The sequence below is a fragment of the Dipodomys ordii genome, unplaced genomic scaffold, assembly GCF_000151885.1.
Source record: "Dipodomys ordii isolate 6190 unplaced genomic scaffold, Dord_2.0 Scaffold180, whole genome shotgun sequence".
Lineage (NCBI taxonomy): Eukaryota > Metazoa > Chordata > Mammalia > Rodentia > Heteromyidae > Dipodomys > Dipodomys ordii.
In genome coordinates, this window is record NW_012267396.1 from 123,216 (window position 1) to 129,215 (window position 6,000).

Genomic DNA, 6,000 nt, shown 5'->3' on the forward strand with positions numbered 1-6,000 from the left:
TGTCTCCATGGGGAGTGTGAACACAGGCTTCAGTCATGTGTAGGGTTGAGTGAAGAGGGGCAGGGCTTGGGCTGCAAGCCTGGGAGAAGCTGGGTGGAAAGGTATCTTAGAACTAGTCCCAAGGAGGAAGTGGTGCTGTGGCTCAAGTGGTAGAGTGCTAGCCTTGAGCTGAAGAGCTGAGGGACAGCGCCCAGGCCCAGAGTTCACGCCCCACAACCGGACCCAAAAAAAAGTTTCAAGGATTTTGGGCTGGGAAGGTGGCTCAGTGGTAGAGTGCTTGCCTTACATGCCTGAGGCCCTGGGTTCGATTCCTCAGCACCACATAAGCAGAAAAAAAAAGCCGAAAGTGGCGCTGTGGCTCAAGTTGGTAGAGCGCTCGCCTTGAGCTGAAGAGCTGAGGGACAGCGCCCAGGCCCAGAGTTCAGGCCCCATGACCGGACCCAAAAAAAAAACTAGTCCCAAGGAGAGCTCCTAGGTTAAGGGATATCTAGGGAAAGGACTATCCAGGCAGAAGGAGAGGGCTTTGTGTGGTAGGATGAATCCAAGACTAAAGAGTCCATAAATGTAGGCAGAAGAAAAGAAGTAATTAAGGTAGAGGACAAAGTATCCATAAAAACTGCAGTACAACTCAAGTGGGAGAACACCAGCCTTAAGCATGCAAGCCAAGGGAAACCCCAAGGTACTGAGTACAAGCCTAGTACCAGCAGAGAAGGGGAGGAGACAGGATGGAAGGGATGGAGGGAGTGGAGGGGTCTCAGCTCAACAGGTTGAGACCTGGAGAATCTGAGTTTGAAGCTAGTCTAGGAAAAAAAAAGTCTACAAGACTCCATTTCCAAAACCAGCAAGAAAATGAACTGGAAGTATGGCTCAAGTAGTATAGTGCCAGTCATGAGCAAGCAAGTTGGGCAAGAGGCTTCGGTACTAACAAAAAAAAAAAATTGCTTAACTGTGGATCTAGATCTAAAATGTCAACAATAATGGGAAATGAATGTAATTGGGGGACTAAGGGAAAAGGATGTGGGAGAACCAGCAGGAAGGGGAAGAGGAAAATAAGGTATTGGGTAGAGAAGAGGATAGCAATACATTATGGATCTATGTGAAGATGGCATAATAAAACCCAACTAAAGCTTGAAAAGGAGAGGAGTAGGGTAGGGGAAATTAAGGACTAAAACAGAGGGGGTGTCGGGCACCAGTGGCTCAAACCAGTAATCTAAGGTACTCAAGTGGCTGAGATCTGAGGATCACGGTTCAAAGCCAGCTCAGGTAGGAAAGTCCATGAGACTTATCTCCAATTAACCATCAGAAAACCAGAAGTAGCACTGTGGTTCAAAGTGATAGTACAAAAAAACTGATACAGCACCTAGGCCCTGAGTTCAAGCCCATGAGCAACAAAAAAAAGAGGGGGTGACTTGTTCAAAGACACTGTAGGAATCTGTGGATACTTGCACAGAAATACTATCATATTATAAATGTATTACAATAAAAATAAATTGAAAAAGAAAATCAAAACAAATAAATGAATATTGGAGTATCTCAACCCTGTCTAGTGGTTGCCCAGGTACTCTAAGAGCAAAAAATTGCCCTTACTGACCATCGACCATTCATCATTATGATAAGTGACCTACCACCTAAAGGGCTCTCCTATAAACACAAGATCAGACAGGCACTGAGCCTGTGACCCTCTATAGCCAGCTTGTACATCATGTTATGCACATGGAAACATCCAGGTTTGGCAACCAACAAAAGCTTCATTTTAAGGATGAACCTATAAAATCTTATCTAAATATATATATACATGTGCACATATATTTTAGTATATGTAGAATATTATCAATCCACAAAGAATTAAATTATAATTTTCCAGAAAAATGCATCAAACTGGAGATCATCATGTTAAATGAATCTGGGTTTAGAGGATAAATATCACATTTTCTTGCATATGCAAAGTCTGTAAAACCTAAAAGAGATATTCATGTGTATACATGCATATACATACATATATGTGCCATGTATATGTATATATGCATGTATGTACATATACACATATGTATAGAGAACATGGTTACAATTATGAAGCCATTTCAGGGTAAGTGGAAGAGAAGAAGGGAATGATGGACAGTGAATATGGAAATACATTGTGTCCACCTATGAAGGTGACACAAGGAAACTCACTAAAAGCTGTTAAACAGAGAGGAAGGACAGACTGAAAAGAGAGAGCAATAGAAGGTATTAATTGATTAAGGTATGAATGTATACGTGTGTGATATACCATGATAAAATTACATTGTGCAATTAATGTACATATTTTTAAAAAGTATAACAGGAGGGCCGGGAAGGTAGCTCGGTGGTAGAGTGCTTGCTTTGCATGCATGAGGACCTGGGTTCGGTTCCTCAGCACCACATAAGCAGAAAAAGCCAGAAGTTGCGCTGTGGCTCAAGTGGTAGAGTGCAAGCCTTGAGCTGAATTGCTGAGGGACAGCGCCCTGACCCAGAATTCAGGCCCTATAACTGACCCAAAAAAAAAAAAAAAAGGATAACAGAAATATAAAAAAGATTGTTGGAGCCAGGTGCCGGTGGCTCACGCCTATAATCCTAGCTACTCAGGAGGCTGAGATCTGAGAATCTCGGTTCAAAGCCAGCCCAGGCAGGAAAGTCTGTGAGACTCCTATCTCCAATAAACCACTAGGAAACTGGAAGTGGCGCTGTGGCTCAAGCGGTAGAGCACTCGCCTTGAGCTGAAGAGCACAGGGACAGCGCCCAGGCCCAGAGGTCAAGCGCCATGACCAACCAAAACAAAAAAGTTGTTGGGGGTGAGCAGAAGGGGAGAACAGAAAGTGCATACAGTCAAAAGTACTTTATAAATGTTTGAAAACACAATAAAACCTATTAAAATTGTTTTAAGACATGAGAGGGAGGACAAGGAGGTATGATAGATGAATTTGTTCAGTGTGCTCTATGTATGCATGAGAAGAGCACAATATAACAAACCATATGCTAACACAAATGTTAAAAAAAATAAAAATTAAAGAAGACAGAATGGATCCCAAGCATAAACTGGAATATTCCACCTGCGGTAAGCAGCAGTTTCTGTCCTTGATTATGGCCAGGTGCCTGTGTGCTAGACAAAATTGCACGTAGGCACCAGTAGTTCACACCGTAATCCTAGCTACTCTGGAGGTTGAGAATGAGGATGCAGTTCAAAGCCAGCCCAGGCAGAAAAGTCCCCATGAGATTCTTATCCCTTATTAACCACTCAAAAACCAAACTGGTGCTGTGGCTCAAGTGGTAGAGCACTAGGCTTGAGCACAAAGAGGCTCAGGGACAGCACCCAGGACCTGAGTTGAAGCCCCACAACCAACAACAACAAAATACAAAGCTGCATGTGCTCGAGAAATCTGGCTAGATAACCCTTTGGTATGAACTGAGTGAAACAGTGAAGGGGGTAGAACATACCCACCTCACTGCTGACCATCAGATGTGAGTGAGCTTACTGGAATACTACAGCTTTCTAGCCATTAGTGAAAATGTCCCTAATAAAGGACAGAACCCCAAGAAACAACACACTTGGTTAAGTATCAGGCCATTGATCATCTTAACAGTGCATGCCCTGGTCAACAAAAGACCCCATCTCAACAATGCACTTATAATGATAGGGCCACTGCCATAAAGAAATGTCCCTTTCAAAGTAAAAAAAAAAAAAAAAAACAACCTCTGGATTCTCTACTGACACCCAAAATATAGGGCAAAATCTCCTATACAAAGACCACAAAACAAGATTTTGCCAAACACTCCTTGCTGCCTTTGGGTATCAAACATCAGACATCACTAGTCCCCAGGTTCAGCCAAGAATTTTAGTTCCTTGAATAATTGCATCGTAATTTTTAAGGTGATTTACAGAGGGATTACCATTTCATTAAGTCAAGTAATGAGTCTAATTCTTTTTGGACAATGGACTAGAGTGTGGTTCAAATAATAGAGTACTTTACCTAGCAAATACAAGGCCCAGAGTTCCAACCCCAGCACTGTCAAAAATATTTTTTAAGTTAAAAAAGAAAAAAAACTTGCAGGGCACCGGTGGCCACACCTGTAATCCTAGCTATTCAGGAGGCTGAGATCTGAGGATCTCAATTCAAAGCCAGCCCAGGCAAGGAAAAATCCATCAGACTCTTATCTCCAATAAAGCACTAGAAAACCGGAAGTGGCGCTGTGACTCAAGTAGTAGAGTGCTCGCCTTGAGCTGAAGAGCTAAGGGACAGCTCCCAAGCCCAGAGTTCAAGCCCCATGGGGGGGGGGGGGGGGACTTATGCCCGTTACTGAAAGCTCTTGCCTGTAACCCTAACTACTCAGGAGGCTGAGATCTGAGGATCTCAAGTTGAAGCCAGCCTAGGCAGATAAATTTGAGTCTTATGCAATTAACCAGTAAAAAGCAGGAAGTAGAGACATGGCTCAAGTGGCAGAACACTAGCCTTAAGCAGATAAAGCTAAGCAAGAGCACAAGGTCCTGAGTTCAAGCCCCAGCACGCGCGTGCGTGTGCGCACACACACACACCCCACACACACACACCAGACCCTGGGGATTCATGCCTATAATCCTAGCTACTTAGGAGACTGAGATCTGAGGATCACAGTTCAAAGCCAGCTAGGGTTGGAAAGCCCATGAGACTCTTATCTCCACCCAAAAACTGGAAGTGGAGTTGAGGCTCAAGTGGCAGAGTGCTGGCCTCGTGTACAAAAAAAAAAGTATTCATGCTTATAGTGTGAAAAAGTCTCCCTCTGTACAACCAATATAAGCTAATATTTTATGTATGTGTGTTTACCATATTTTGTTTACATCATTCCAATACTTCTTTCGTTTGTATATTGAAGAATAGATTCTTTCAACTTTTTTCACATAGAAAAGGACTTAAGTATTAAACTTGGAAGTAACCTGATGTACTTTCCGATCTCTACAAAAGCAATGCCAGTTCACAGAGCTTTCATGCTTTCAGCATGGCTAACTCTTCTACGTTTTTTATTTTGCTTTTGTTCTCCTTGTGGCACTGGGAATGGACAGAGGCCCTCCCCACTCACATTAGCCAAGTGCTCTACCCTGAGCTGCATCTCCAGCCCCACTTCATCTTCTATTTTAGGTCTTGGATTAATCATGGTGTAATCAGTTACACCCAAAGACAGAAAACCACACTGTCCTCTATTGTCCAAGCCTTCATACATTTGTAATGGCCTGTTCATTTCCTTGGTTACCTGTCAGCTTCTGCCAGGAGTTTACAAGATCTAAAAGAACATCTGAATTGAATTTTGTCACTATGCCTTAACAAGCCATTGAGGCACCCAAGTTTACAGGACACACACACACGAAGAAACAACATCTGAGGACCACAGTTCCAAGCCAGCCCAGGCAGTAAAGTCTGTGAGACTCTTGTCTCCAATTAACCAGCAAAAAGCAGCAAGTGGAGCTGTGGCTATGGCCCAGCCTTGAGCCTGAAAAATAAGCGATAGGAGCCCCAGGACTAGCTCAAAAGAGGAATGGGATAAGGGAGGGCAATAGAGGGGGAGGGCTGATGGGGGCACACTGCTTACATGTGTGATGTCACAAGTAACCATCCATGTATAACTAATGTCTGCGAATGATGTTTAAGTTTTGGCTATCATAAAGTATTTAAAAGCTCAACTTGTATGCCGGCAACCAAATTACTTCCTTTCAAATAGTTCACCAAAAGTGTGTTTTATTTTTCTGAAAATAAAGAAAAAGAGCATGGGAAGAGGCCAGCCCCGGGTCAGGATTTTTCCCTCCTAGAAGGCCCCGTGTGCCGCACGGCGGCGGGGTCGGGGTGTTAACGGAACCATTTGCCATCTCACCATCACACAGCTTATTTTTTAATTTTTTTCACCACTTTTTCTTCCTCCTTAAACACCAAGCGCTAAAAATAAGGCTGAGCGGGGAGAGCACGGCCGAGCAAATGCCCGGATGGCGGCCGCGGCCCGCGGGGCCCGGCGGCGACT

General features: G+C 43.7%; 1 protein-coding gene across 5 annotated transcripts in view; it reads right to left on the bottom strand.

Annotated features, from left to right (window-relative positions):
• Positions 1-6,000, bottom strand: part of LOC105999085 (zinc finger protein 26-like) — a 31,538-nt gene that overhangs the window by 21,114 nt on the left and 4,424 nt on the right. The gene's annotated exons all lie outside the window — the stretch shown is intronic.